Here is a 16,376-nt window from a genome sequence, read left to right on the forward strand (position 1 = left end):
CGGAAGCTTCGTGGCAAAATAGGACCACGGGCGTTGATTTCGTCCAATTCCGAGAATATTTCGTTACTAGGATTTCTGAAACCAAAAACAGAGAAAACGAGCAAGCGGCACTTCGGCATCTTGTTAATAGGTTAGTTCCAGAAAATGCACGAATATGACATAAAGTGTGCATAAAACATGTAGATAACATCAATAATGTGGCATGGAACATAAGAAATTATCGATACGTCGGAGACGTATCACCGCTCTTGAAAGTCTGGTTGATATGGTAGTTAGAGTACCCATTACCATTCGTTAACAACAACAAACACCTCTCAAAACTTTACTTTTATGCTCTCTATGATTTCAAAACTTAAAAAGCTCTAGCACATGATTTAATCCCTGCTTCCCTCTGCGAAGGGCCTATCTTCTACTTCATTGTTGAGTCAGTTTACCTATTCCTTCTATCTTAGAAGCAAACACTTGTGTCAACTGTGCATTGATTCTTACATGTTTACCTATTGCACTTGTTATATTGCTTTATGTTGACAACTATCCATGAGATATACATTTTACAAGTTGAAAGCAATTGCTGAAACTTAATCATCCTTTGTGTTGCTTCAATACCTTCTACTTTGAATCTATTGCTTTATGAGTTAACTGTTATGCAAGTCTTATTGATACTTGTCTTGAAAGTACTATTCATGAAAAGTCTTTGCTATATGATTCAGTTATTTAGTCATTATCTTTACTATCACTTCATTCACTTCATATGCTTTACAATAATGTTGATCAAGATTATGTTGGTAGCATGTCACTTAAGAAATTATCATTGTTATCGTTTACCTACTCGAGGGCGAGTAGGAACTAAGCTTGGGGATGCTTGATACGTCTCCAACGTATCTATAATTTCTTATGTTCCATGCTAGTTTTATGACAATACCTACATGTTTTGTTCACACTTTATATCGTTTTGATGCGTTTTCCGGAACTAACCTATTGACGAGATGCCGAAGGGCCAGTTGTTGTTTTCTGCTGTTTTTGGTTTCAGAAATCCTAGTAAGGAAATATTCTCGGAATCGGACGAAATCAACGCCCAGCATCTTAGAATTCCACGAAGCTTCCAGAACACCCGAGAGCCGCCAGAGGGTAGCCCTGGGGGGCCCACACATGTGGCCGGCGCGGCCCAGGCCCTGGCCGCGCCGCCCTATTGTGTGGTGGCTCCGTACCCCCTCCGTCTCCGCCTCTTCGCCTATAAGAAGCCCCCTGACCTAAATCTTCGATACGGAAAAGCCACGGTACGAGAAACCTTCCATAGCCGCCGCCATCGCGAAGCCAAGATCTGGGGGACAAGAGTCTCTGTTCCGGCACGCCACCGGGACGGGGAAGTGCCCCCGGAAGGCTTCTCCATCGACATCACCGCCATCTTCATCAATGCTGCTGTCTCCCATGAGGAGGGAGTAGTTGTCCATCGAGGCTAAGGGCTGTACCGGTAGCTATGTGGTCAATCTCTCTCCTATGTACTTCAATACAATGATCTCATGAGTTGCCTTACATGATTGAGATTCATATGAGCTTTGTATCACTATTAGTCTATGTGCTACTCTTGTGATGTTATTAAAGTAGTCTATTCCTCCTTCACGGTGTAATGGTGACGAGTGTGTGCATCGTGTAGTACTTGGCGTAGGTTATGATCATAATCTCTTGTAGGTTATGGAGTTAATTATTACTATGATAGTATTGATGTGATTTATTCCCCTTCATAGTGTAAAGGTGACAGTGTGTATGCTATGTTAGTACTCGGTTTAAATTGCAAAGATCTATTATGCTCTAAAGGTTACTTAAATATGAATGCCGAATGTTGTGGCGCTTGTTAACTCCGGCTTGAGGGAGCTCTTGTAGCCCTACACAATGAATGGTGTTTGTTATCAAACAAGAGTATGTGTAGCACAAGTGAGGAGAAGTTATTTATTTATTATGTGATCAATGTTGAGAGTGTCCACTAGTGAAAGTAGGATCCCTAGGCCTTGTTCCCAATACTGCAATTATCGCTTGTTTACTGTTTTACTGCATCTTTACTTCCTGCAATATTACTACCATCAACTGCACGCCAGCAAGCACTTTTCTGGCGCCGTTAGTACTGCTCATATTCATTCATACCACTTGTATTTCACTATCTCTTCGCCGAACTAGTGCACCTATACATCTGACAAGTGTATTAGGTGTGTTGGGGACACAAGAGACTTCTTGTATCGTGATTGCAGGGTTGCTTGAGAGGGATATCTTTGACCTCTTCCTCCCTGAGTTCGATAAACCTTGGGTGATCCACTTAAGGGAAACTTGCTGCTGTTCTACAAACCTCAGCTCTTGAAGGCCCAACACTGTCTACAAGAATAGAAGCACCCGTAGACATCATCACCTGGAATTCCACATGAAAGCATGTGAATAGTTGCAGAGCATTTCTGGTAAGAGATAAAGCCTAGCTTACCAGTGGCACCGGGCGTGCATTGGAAGTAGGGGCCGTAGTCTCTGACGCCCCTGCAGAATGATCATGAACAAGTATCTTGACATCACGTACCGACGCCGGAACATGTGTTCCTTGTACATCGAACCGGTGAGGTCAAAGTAGTCTTTATAGAGCCGGGCATGCCCGCCGACTCGTTTGTCTGGCATGTTGCCCTGGAGGCCCTTCGTCGAGCCCCGATACACCGGCATTTGCTTTTCATGGTGCTCGTGGAGGATGGAGGCTGCAGCAACCATGAGTTGCAACGTCTCGTCGGACTCATCGTCGCAAGAGTTGTCAATGCATTCCCTACGAAGCCTCTCGAGCGATTGCATGATGTCCATATGCTAGGCACCAACATTGCATCAATAGCAAGTCAAGGTGGCACAAAATGGACATAAATGGCGTCTGAAAAGTACATCGGGATCATACTGGCAATTTATCGATCAGGTCTTGGACGTCGAGGCCGGCAGGCGCTCCCTGCATATGCACAGCCTACAAGGACACGAGTGACGCAGGCAGGACCTATCAACTACCCTAGCTCCAAGCCTGGACCGAGGAGGCATGGCACGAAGAGACCTGGTTGACTACGGCGATGTGGTGCGATGGCTCTGGGGTGGCGGTGTTGCCCTAGGGCTGCAAAGAAGGGGCGGGGGATGTGAGCGAACATTGTTCGATTTCTCTGTCCGTGGTGTGCGGGGCCCATGGATAGACCAGACAGTTTGCATCGGGCAGACCCATTTTCGACCGCGGGGACGCAAACATACACTGCATTCGTTTACATCGGGTCGTTGGAGATGCCCTTAGCGTGGTAGTTTGCTAGAGCATCCCTTCCATATCGTGTAAATCTCGGTCCCTGAAGCACGGTCTGTAAAAACTTATTTACAAACCACGAAAAACTGTGACTTAGGTGCTCGCGCTAGCTGCCTTCGGACAGATCCCGTAAACGATAACTACAAAATTTACAGTTTTAGTTTATGAGATTCTTTCCGGCGATGGCAGCCGTTAAACAGAAACTGTAATCAATGAAACAAAACAATGTGACATAGTTTGAAAGAAATTTTCGCATCCAAATTCTTCCAAAATATGTGCAAAACATCACAATAACGCAATCATTCACCACCACCACGAAAAAGGCAAGCTCAAGCCACGGGACCATCGCCGGTAGCACCTCCGGGGACATCACCACTCGCTGCAGCCAAATCATCATCAACTACATATGCACCACCACTCACCGCAACTGAAGCATCAACACGGATTTGCCTTCTCCTTTCAATGATCTTGAGCCTCCTCATATCCCACCACTCTCTTGTGTAGGCACATATGGTGGTCGGATCCATCATCATTGTTCTATTCTCCTCGGTAACAATCTCCATCATTGCTTTCCTCTCGTAAATTGCCAGATTCCTCTCCTTCAAGTCCATAATTGCTTGCCACCTAGGTTGCTTCATCTCATTCATCTTTTCACTCATGATCATCTTTGCTTCCAATGTCTTGACCGTCATTTTTTCCCTTGACTTCACAAATTCATCAATCTTTTGAGCCAACTTTGATGCTTCGGCGTCAAGCTTAATCTTCTCCTTTGCCTTCTTGTTACTATATGGCTTCCAATTATTCCTTCCTCCATTCTCCTCATCACTAGCATCATCTAATAGTAGCAAAGCCTTTCCACTTATCAACATGCTCGAGCAACTTCCAACAATGGTGCAGTGCAAATGGTTTTCCATTGGAATCCGTCATTGCTTTCTACCTCCACACCATCCAATTTCGTAAGCATCACTGTGTGTCTCGGTAATTCTAACCTGGCGCTCATTTAGAAAATCCACAAACGAGTTTGAAACCGCATGCGCAATTTGCTATCGCGGATAAAGGTGTGCAACTCTATGCAAGCAAGAATGATATGATTCTATGTACAAGGTGAGAATTACGGAACTCCGATAGATTGTACGTACTCCCTTTGAAAGGAGCAAGGTATCCAGTTCGGTTTGGATAACCGGGATACACAAGGTAGTATTTTCTTGAAAAGAAACATGAAGTGAGCATAGGAAAATAACAATACATTATTTGTATCATAAATAATAATGTTATACCTTTAGCAGGTAGAGGAAATGAAGGAAATTTTCTAATGTGCGATGTAGAATCTTTGTGTCATGTGCGGAGCTCGGCTAACCAGCAAACACAAAGGTAAACCTCATGTAAAAATCACATATATATGGCAAGTACATTCTGAGATAGATACCCATGTTGACATGTGTGGTAAATCACCTCCTCTACAAAAACTGAACATGGTACATGTGACCCATCTATAGCACCAATAGCTCCATTGAAGTGAGGCCAAAGACGATCTTCCTTAACCGTTGCATGCTCTCTACTGAAAGTAGGATCTCTTGGTTTGATTTTGTCTCTTGACAACTCGCACAAACAAAATACTTCCTTGAACTTTGTGTGAACTGTCCATAGGGACCTTATAAGTTGGTTTTCAACTTGTGTAAATGTTTGCAGTCGTGCAAAAATCTATAAGAACATAGCCATTGGCTCGACTGATGATGCATTGTTGGTTGATTTCAATCCATAGGTAGAGACAAGCAAATCATGGAGTGCTCTGAACACCCAAGGAGCATGTGAAACATCTTGTAAAAATATCTAGGACAACCAAAACATCTCATGACCCAGTCGATACGTGCATTTTGCATCATTAATATTGTTACATATATGATTATTTTATTGACATTTGCCATCATATATCATTATTTATGCATTTTTAGTTGATTTTCGGGACTTTCCTACAAAGTCCCTTTCATTGGTATTTAATTTCTGCGAGGCAGAAAACCTCTTTTTTTGTTTTTTTGCTGTTTCATGGACCTGGACATCTAAAAATCGAATAAAAAAAAAATACTTGATCAATTTTTCACAGGAAGGACCATGGGCCAAAGAAGAACGCGAGGGAGGCCATGAGGGACAAAAGAGCACAGGTGGGCCCCCCTACTTGGGCGCACCACCCATGCTCGTTTATCCCTCGAGCGTCGCCTCGGCCCCCGTTTATACAGACGCCTCCGTTTCACCCAAAAAGCTGAGCCATATTTTCCCAAGATTTATTGAGGTGGTGGCGGATGCGAAAGTCCTCTCCTACTCCGAGAAAGGGCAGATCCTGTCGCACCGGTGCCTCCGGTGAAGGGGAAATCGACGTCATCGTCATCACCACTCCTCCTTGACGTACGGGGAGGCATCTCTATCAACATCTCCATCTGCGCCATCACCACCACCATCACCATCTAGGAGATCGACTTCATCACCCACATAGTTTGTGTTTGATTGAACCCATGGTTTTATTTTAAGGGCTAGTTATATATTTGTGATTGGTACTTTATCATTATTTGGTGGAGAGATTATATAATCAGATTGTGTTGTAATCATTATGCCTCTAGTCCATATCATGTTTGACACTTGTGCGTAGTTCCCCACGTTTCCGAGAGCATAGGATGATCTAGCTACGATTGTATATGATGTGCAATGAGTATTTGGTCAAGTTTTTTATCTTTTATGTTGTTCTATGATGGTTTTATGCGAACTTCGACTACATATTACTTCACCTATATGAGCTCATAGGGTTGCACTTTAATGTAATGAATGAGTGTTGGAAGAGACCGAATAACAGAAACCGTTTTCTAATACTTTGAGTTGAATTAGAGAGGTTTATGTCGGGGACCAATGAACTAATTGCTATGGTGGGACATTTATGTATTAATGATTCCTATATTTGCACATGAGAATGGCTCTAGGACGCATCATAAGGGGTGCATTTGCTCATATCTATGGCTGCACCTAATTTAGGCTCCGCCCCTAATGGAATGGAACCTGACAAAATATTTACCATGGTGTGTAGAACTCTAAATGCTATTAAATCCATGCCGCTCTCGGGAACACTTGTCTGATATAAGCACGTGCGCGCGCACACACACACACTTGAGCTTGTTCTCTTGCTGCCTAGAGGATTGGGCTTTCTCTCATTGAGAGCATTTGCATATTGTTATTTACTTTCTGCACTTCATTTTGTTGCAAACTAGCTATACACCCAAAGCACCAAAATATTGCATTATTATTATTGTTTACTTGTCAAATTCGCTAACCAATACCTTCAGCTCCCCGTGGTTTTGACAACCTTTCTTATTGAAAAATACTACAATTGATCTCCTGCATTTGGAGCCATCACCATTGAAGTCCAGTCTCAAGAGCTTCTCTATATGTGTCATTGTGCAAATAACACTCAGTATAGAGGTAACCCATGTTCCCAAGGAAGGTAGCGAGTTGTGTGAGCTCAGCAAGCTCAACTAGAAGAACAAGTTTCTCATGCCCTTGTTTGGCCAAATCTCCCATGCTTGCATCCATCTTCACACATATCAATATGTTCAAGTTCAAAAAAACATGGCAACAAAGTTAATAACACCAATTTAAAAATTATGGAAGCAAGAATATTATGTTGAGATCACAAACATTGCGGCAACAACACTCGTAGGAAGCTCATGCAACAAAAGGTTCACACGACAAGGAAAATGGTTCACACGACAAGACAAATGGTTCTCGCGACAACTCAAGAAATCAGATAACTAAAATGTTCTACACACGCTTCATCCCCTTTTCATGCTTGTAACACCCCAAATGTTGTCTCTCTTTAAAGTTTTCCAAACAAAACATTTTTTTTCCTTATTTCAATTTTTCATTTGAATTTCTTATGGCTTCTTTAATTCTCATACCTTGGCAAAGCTTGGAAATCTTTTAATTTTCAAAAACCCTTTCAAAATCTTCCAAAACCATTCTGCGCTATTTTGAATTTTATAATTTGTACAATTACAAAGTTTTGAATTTGGGAAAATGGTGGTAAGATAAAATGTTGAATTTTGTGTGGGTCATCCACTGCAACAACCCACACCTCAAAATATTTTCATTTGCATCTTCAAAATCTACCATGTTTGTTTATACTAATTTGAATTTTGAAAATCTTTACTTTACAAAGTTTCAAATCTGACAGAATCGTGGTTTACAAAAATCTTGTATTATACATTTGGAACACAAGGGTGAAAACCCCATCTTAACAATTTCCTAGTTCACAAACTTTTGAATTTGAAATTTTTAGTTTGAAAAGGTGTTGGAAATTAAATATTGCGCAGACAAGGCTTTGAATCACCTCCAACCCATCATCACGACCTCCAAAATCATCGACTGTCGGTCCTGGCATGCCCAAATGTGCGCACCATCGGATAAGCAGTCGCCCCACATGCCCTGTCCCGGACGAGTGTGTTCTCAACCGCTCGGTAGGTACCATAGCCAAAATCTCCCCCTTTAAATAGAGCACGCCCTTGACCTCACCTAGTGTAAAAACACATCCCTATCCCTCTCAACTCACCTCTCGCCAAAACCCAGCTCCACTTGAGCGCTAGCTCATCGACGGCGAGCTTGATTCCCCCATTCGGCCTCCACCCAAATTTGTCACCTCCAGACCACCCCTACCCGAATTAAACCTACCATTCCACTCCCCTTGTCACCACGAGCACCCCAAAATCTTTCACCATCTATATGACATCCGTAATAGAAGGTACATGGTTTGTTGGAGGAGCCGATGATGTTTCACACTTGAAAAAATCTTATTAGCTGCAATTCCTCTCTTCTAACATGTCTTCACGTACACTCGGTAAAAGAGGCTCTTCTCATCTTTATCTTTATTGACTTCTTGTTTGCTTCCTCCTCATTGGCATTTTCCTTGAGCTTCGTGTTTGCTTTTTTGTTCCAACAAACAAAATATATTAATATCATGAAGATACCAATTATACCCAGCCTCTACAACAACGAAATGTCCTAAAGAGATTACGGATGCCTACTACAAAAAGGAAAAAAACAAAAGATCCCGCTACGGTGATCAAAACCTTGTAGCTGCAACACAAACCACTACCAAGACAGTACTCGGAGTCCGTGCTTACAAAACAATTCCATCAACAAGTTCATTTCCAAGCACAACCAATTAAGGCAGGACCATGTATTTTCACCCTAAAGCAAGTCCGCTCTTTCAAAATAATTCCTTCAACAAGCACCGTGGATTTTCACCCTAAAAGATAAGACTATGTAATCCTCCTGTGCTGTCGCTCGTTTTCCGATGTCACTCCCTGCAAGTTAAGAAACACCAAGCAAAATCCTCATCGCCACGAAGACCCAGTCTGTTATTACTAGACCTCAGACCTCATCCACCATGATATTCTCCACAACTATCTTCTCCATGGAAATCAAAAACCGACACGTCCCATGATGGCAACACCTAGCAAAGTTTCGTGTCACTCCCTGATGAATCCGCACGACCATAAATATGGGTGCACACACTGAATCCAATATGATCCAGCAATTTACATGCATCAGGTGCCCAATAGAGATTGTCGATGGAGCCTTCCGGAAGTCATCACCGGCCAGATCAATAAGGGCCATCATCAAGCAGTACGTTGTCTTGGCGCGAGAAGAACCCAAGGACCACTACCTTTATTAAGAAGATCGACAGGCCCCCACACCAACGCTCGCTGGCTCCCAGCAGCACACCAAAGATCTCAGCGAGCACGGCCACCACCTGTCGCAGCACGTGGAGATGACAGGTTAACTGTACCGAGTCCCCTGAACCCGGCAAGGTGCCACCCTTGCGGCCACAACGGCAAGGTCGCCGAAGAAGTTCTAGGCGCCGACTCAGCGCGCATCTCCGATTGACGAGCCGCGTTGTCCAGGGCGGCAGGGCCGCTGTGAAGCTTAAGCCAGAGATCCCACCACACGAGGAGTAGGAGGCCCCCGCCACCACCAGTTGGGCTCAGAGATGAGAGCCTGCCACCATCGTCTGCCGGGAGAGGATGCCCACCGGCTTCCTTCGGCGGCAACGGCGGGGGGGGGGGAGGGAGTGGAGGAGGGGTAGGGCAACGACGGTTAAGGTTTCTCCCGAGCTGCCCCGGCGCGTTCATTTCTTTGTATGTTATCCTTCTTGTTTGCTTTTGGTTTCTTCAAATAATCCAACTTTATTTCACGACTATCATCAGTTTTATGTTCCTCTTCCGCATCATCATCATTGCTTTCATCACCAGATATATCTCCACGACAACTTGCACTAGCCCCTGTTACATGTATCTTCTCTGAAAACACATGCAAATCAGCCAAATGCTTCGGTCCATGCTTCTTATACCTCACATGGTTGCATTTTATACATTTACCATGAATGTTGCATCTCTGAAATTTGATATATATATAAGTCTAAATAAAAGATATAAATATGGTACTTTTCTTACCTGAATATGTTCATCCCGCTATTCTTTAGAAGCATCAACAATTTGCTTTGCATCATCCCAAGTTTAGTAGCAGAAATTTTCAACTCCATGAACCATGTGTACTCTTTCTTCATATTGTTCCATTTTATTCTTTGGTTGAAGCCTCTTTTACTTCTTTCCAGTTTTTGCTTCAAACTTCTCCACAAGATTTTTCCAACCAGTCGTTCGTCATCGATGTCTGCCTCATCTAGCGTGTGTGCCACTGATCATGCGTCTCTGGGATGGGTTCATGCGTCCTTGTCCCAGCGCCGCCTTCGCATATGAAGCCGCCATCGTAGATCATGGCCGCAATATCTTCCTCCCCGCGTCCCGCCTAGTAGGCCTACGAATCACCGGACGATAGAAGAATGAAATATTCCAGACCGAGAGATTGAGAGCGAATGTACCACGTCATCCATCTTCGGGGTGGATGGTGGCATTTCCTCATATAGGTTGCGGGGCACCGACATGTTCTCCTCCGGTACCGCTCGCATCTTGTGTGTCATGGCTGGGCACGAGTCACCACTTCTTGGCGTCTGGTTGAGGTCAGGAACTGGACCGGCGCGGCACCAGAGGCGAACCGGGACGCCGCGTGAACCTGCGCACGGGCGGAAGGCATTCCGGGACACATGTGGGGACTTACCAAGCTCACCGACGAGACCGGGGGAGTGACACCGAAGATCCTCTATTGCTTGATATATAGCATAGCCTCCGCGAAGCCAAGAGGCATGCCAACCTAGGTGTTGTATTTCGCCTGCATCTCCCAAGCCAATTGGGTGGCTACCCTCACCAGATATGCGACCACCGTCACGTCTTTTCTCTCCTTCAGATTATTGTGCCTACCCCGTCGCTTCGCGGCCTCGACACATTTCTCCTCCTTCATCAGCACCTTCTTTGGCGCATTGGCTTTTGTTTCGCGGCCGCCGGTGCTGGGACGCTTTGAGCTCGCGGGAGATGCGGTCTCCATCGGGGTTGGGGCGGCGGTTGGGGTGGTGGCTGCGGTGGTTTGTTCGGATTCCATGGCAGCTAAGGCGAGGACGTCCATCGTAGGGCTGGGGTGCTGGTGCCGCCCAAATTCGATTTTTTTGGGACTGCGAGTGGCTTCTTGCGGGAATGTGAGCGGCGGCTGATCCACTGGCGTGCGGGCCATACATGAGGAATGCCGGTCACTCGACGCGACCACGCAGACGCAAACGCAGCGCATATTTGGGTCGCGTTTGCGTCTCGGCAGACATGCCAGTCACTAGCGTCAGCCCGCTGGGCCTGGGTGCAGACCCATATTTTGACCGCGCGTTCCAAAATGGTTGCCGTTAGAGATGCACTGAAAGCGCTGCTTGCGGAGTTTTTGATTGAGACTCTGCTTTAACACCGCAGAAATTGATTGGAAAATTCAACCAAACGCACGACGGTGCCGAGCCTGCAGAAATTGTGGCATTGGGTCGTTCAAAATGGTCATGGCCGCTCGCCCGCTCCAGAGCCAAGCCAAAAAAGACCACGAAAAACATTAGATTTTTAAGGAATCGCAGGGCTTCATTATTCACTAATGTTCACAACAGCAAAGCAAAAAGAAGAAGAAAAAACATTAGCTTTTCTTTAGAGTTGAAAAACACTAGCTTTACGAATAAAAACACTAATTAGTGATGTAATTGCTAGATCGCCTAGAGTAGATCGTTACCGGGTAGGAGAGGATACTGTTAGCATTTACCTTCTCCCTGGAGAATGATGAACCCGTCGACGTCGACATGGTGACGGCGGCGGATGGGTGAGGGAGTGGTGGCGGCGGATCTTCCCGTCGACACTTCACTAACCCTAATTGGTGGGTCATCTGGTGGGGCGAGTGGCAGCTCAGAGCAACCTCGTACCGAGTGCAACCGGCCCCCATAACTCTATATAGTGCAGGCGATAGGGGCCCACCAACCAGCGAACGGTTGGGCGCCCCCGATCAGGGCGCGGTCAAAGGGCACGTCGAGCCGTTGGGATCGTACGTGGTGGAGATCAACCTAACATTCTCCCCTTTGATCTCAAATTTACTTTTAACTTTATATTTTTATTTTATTCGTTTCATTTTGGATCAGTCCATAGGGCATGTTTCATCGTCACAGCTCTACTGCCGATAGAATCAGACAGCCACAATACACTTATCTGTTTTGTAACAGTTTTTTTTTACTTTTGGGTCTCTTATGATACAGGATAGGTAAGACTTTCCCTTAAACCCATGCCGGCTACGTGTTCCTTGAACACGCTGGGTGGTAAGCCTTTCGTTAGCGGATCCGCAAACATATCTTTTGTACTTATATGCTCGAGACTTATAGTTTGATCCTGGACCTTGTGTTTCACAATATAATACTTAACCTCAATCGGTTTCGTAGTTGTACTCGACTTGTTGTTGTGAGCATAAATTACTGCGGGGTCATTGTTGCAGTACATATTTAGTGGTTTGTCAACACAATCTACCACTTTCAAGTCGGGTATAAATTTTTTATACAGAATGCCTGCCCCGTGGCTTCATAACATGCTATAAATTTTGCATACATCGTGGATGATGCAACTATCGTCTGTTTGGATCTTCTCCATGAAATAACTCCCCCTACGAGAGTGAATATGTATCCAGATGTGGATTTTCTATCATCTTTACCTCACGCAAAATCTGCATCTGAATACCCTCTTATTTCTAGGGAATCAGATCTTCTGTATGTTAGCATGTAGTTCCTTGTGCCTTTCACATAACACAATTCATTCTTTACCATTTTCCAGTGTTCAAAGCCCGGATTTTCTTGATATCTACCGAGTACTCCGGTGATAAAAGCTAAATCAGGGCGAGTGCACACTTGTGCATACTGTAGGCTTAATGACCGAATCATATGAAACCGCTTTCATTTCATCGAGCTCATATTGATTTTGGGGACTTTGAAATTTCCCAAAACTGTCACCCTTGTCTATAGGGGCAAATGTGGCATTGCTCTTATGCATATTATACTTAGTTAATATATTTTCTAAATAAGCCTTTTGCGATAGTCGTAATACTCAATTTTTCCTATCTCGGTGAATTTCTATGCCCAAAACATATGATGCTTCACCAAGATCTTTCATATCAAAATTTGAGGACAAGAACTTCTTTGTCTCTTGCAGTAGACTAACATCACTGCTCGCAAGCAGAATATCATCCACATACAAGATTAGGAAAATATATTTCCCACTTTTAAACTTTGCATAAACGCAGTTGTCCTCAATATTTTCTTTAAATCCAAATCTCTTAATTATTTCATTAAATTCTAGATACCACTGTCTGGAGGCTTGCTTTACTCCATAAATGGATTTCTTTAGGCGGCATCTCATTTCTTCCTTGCCTTCCATGATAAAACCCTTGTGTTGTTTCATGTAGATATTTTCTTCTAAATCCCCGTTTAGAAATGCCGTCTTTACATCCATTTGATGCAACTCTAAATCAAAATGTGCAACTAGTTCCATTATGATTCTGAAGGAATCCTTACATGAGAGTGGAGAAAATGTCTCATTCTAACCTACCCCTTCTTTTTGTGTAAATTCTTTTGCCACAAGTCGTGATTTGTACTTTTCTACATTCCCATTGGAGTCATATTTTATTTTGTAGACCCATTTGCAGCCCACTGTTTTGGCTCCTTTAGGAATATTCTCTAAGTCCCAAATATTGTTGGCACTCATCAATCTCATTTCGTCTTCCATGGCCTACACCCACTTTGATGAATCTGGGCTTCTCATGGCTTCTTCATATGAAGTGGTATCACCTTCCATATGAACTGAATCTGTGTTGTAAACTTTGTAATCAGTCGAAATGGCTAATTTTCTAGCTCTTGTAGACCTTCTAGGGGCCTCATTCTCTGGAGCATTATGTTCCTCAACTTGTGGCTCAGCTTCTGGAGGTGGCTGTTGTTGCTCCCTTTCATGCTCAACAAATGGTTCATTCGGCTCCTGACGGACATGTTCCGAATTTTCACTCATCGTTGTCATGGGTGGAGTCACAACAGGCGCTTACACCATAATCGCAGGGATTATCGGTGTAGGTGCACATGGTAGCGCAAAAATGGTTCCTGAGTCATCAGATTAGGTGTGTGCACCCTCTTCTCCTCAAGATCAATTTTCCAAGCTACCATGCTCCCCCTCATCATTTCGTCCTCTAAAAAGATAGCATGTATCGTTTCCACAAACTTTGTGTATTTCTCTGGACAGTACAAACGATAACCTTTTGACTTTTCAGGATAGCCAATAAAATGGCAGCTGACTGTTTTGATATCTAATTTTGCGATATTTGGATTAAATACTTTGGCCTCAGCAGGGCTCCCCCACACTTTCAGGTGGTTTAGAGAAGGCACTCTCCATGTCCATAGCTCATACGGTGTTTTGGGCATCGATTTGCTTGGTACTCTGTTTAGAATATGAATGGCGGTTTTTAACGCCTCAATCCACAATCCCAATGGTTGGGTGGAATAGCTCATCATACTGCGCATTATATCCATAAGGGTACGGTTGCGCCTTTCAGCTACCCCATTCTGCTGAGCTCCGCCCGGCATAGAATACTGGGCGAGTATTCCAGTCTCCTGTAAGAACCTTGCAAAAGGTCCAGGGACTTGGCCATATGGAGTATGTCGACCGTAGTACTCCCCTCCACGAACAGATCTAACTATCTATATTCTTTTATCATGCTGATTTTCAACTTCAGCTTTGAATATTTTAAATTTATCTAACGCTTCTGTTCTTTCTTTGATTGGATAAATATAACCAAATCGGGAGTAATCATCCGTGAATGTTATGAACGAATCATAGTCATCCACACTTTTCACCGGAAATAGTCCAGATATATCAGTGTGAATTATTTCTAGTGTTGCGGTGCTTCGATTTGCACCCTTTTTAATTTGCTTTACAAAATTTCCTTTAATGCAGCCGATGCATTGTTCTATGTTTGAGAATTCTAATGGAGGAAGAATATCATTTTTAACGAGCCTTTCTATTCTGCATTGTTCTATGTCTGAGAATTCTAATGGGGGAAGAATATCATTTTGAACGAGCCTTTCTATTCTCCCCCTCGAAATATGGCCTAAGCGACAGTGCTATAATTTCGATGATTCATCAGTTCTTTTTCTTTTTTTTGTTCTTTTTCCGACGCGAATGTTTGCTCATTCATATTACACACAGACAACACTTTTTCACGCATGGATAATAAATCAAGCTCATTGTGAAGTGAAACAACACCCACATAAGCATTATTACACCATATGGCACACTTGACATGTCCTTCCTGTGCATGTGTACTTTTCTGTCACCAGTTGCCTCAGCAGCTGGGTCGCACATATCTTTGAAGAACCAGTGAACTGGCTCTTTATTCTTTAAAGATACTCCCCTACGGAAGCATACTCTGTAATTGAGCCCACAATAACGTTCTCAATTGTATTCTTTATAAATGACATTGCACTTTTTTATTGGCACTTAGCCACTTTTCATTCTGCCATGCAGCATCATCATCCTTGTCATTTCTGGCTGGATCTTTTGGTCTGACCGGCTGTGGGAACCCAGTCCACCTCAGCACAAATCAACCTTCTTTCTCCATTCAGTGTAGTTGTCTCCTCAGGTTGAAACATCCTTGATGCAGCTCATCAAGTAGTACCCTCCTTTAAACCACAATGAAATGAGATCATAATAACAATTGCATGCAATAATTCAACGTTGGTCAAAATTAAAACATACAACTGTTTGTGCAATTTAAATCTATATCACCGTTGGGCAGAAAATAGAGATAAATGCACACCTTATTGCAACAAAAACATGATCATGTCATTAATAACGTTGGTCCAAAATAACATAACCATAATTGTCACAATAATTACTTTAATCATCTCTTTGAAAATTTAATTGTCACTTTTGCACATATTATTTTAACAAAACATGATCATGCCATTAATAACGTTGGCCATAAAATGACAGAATCATAATTGTTTCAACAATCACTTTTAATCAACTTTTTTAAATTTTAATCATCACTTTTACATTTTTCAAATTTAAAATGCATCTTTAACTATTTGCAGCGGAAACTTAAAACTTTCAGAAGCATTTCTATTACTGTTCATTTCCTAAAACAAATATCTCGTTGGTTCAATTTGTTAGGAAAAACTACACAAAAACCGGCCAAAAAATAGCCAAAATGTCTAAAATATGCCTCTGCAATCATTAAAAAATAAAAACTGTTTATAGGCCAAAAACGCTCCGCGACCCACGGCCCACGAAGCGCCAGACCATTGCGCACCGCACGGTGCGCCTTTTCTCGTCGGCCCAAAACGTGGCCCGTGGCCTGCCTAGGGCCTGCCAGGCGGCCCGCAGCCTGCTTGGCCTGTGCTCCTCACGCGCGTCTATCCTGGCCGTCGGATTTCATCCGACGGTCACGCGTGGATATAGGCCCGTATATAGGTGGCCGAACCGGCCAGAAAAAAACCCTAAACCTAACCCCCACATTTCCCCCAGCTCGGTCTCCCGCTCGCTGGCGGCGGCGGAGAGAAAACCGCGCGCCCGCGCTGCACTGGCGGCGAGGCCGTGTTCTGACGGCA

This window comes from Lolium rigidum, chromosome 4 (genome assembly GCF_022539505.1).
Source record: "Lolium rigidum isolate FL_2022 chromosome 4, APGP_CSIRO_Lrig_0.1, whole genome shotgun sequence".
In the NCBI taxonomy this organism is placed as follows: domain Eukaryota; kingdom Viridiplantae; phylum Streptophyta; class Magnoliopsida; order Poales; family Poaceae; genus Lolium; species Lolium rigidum.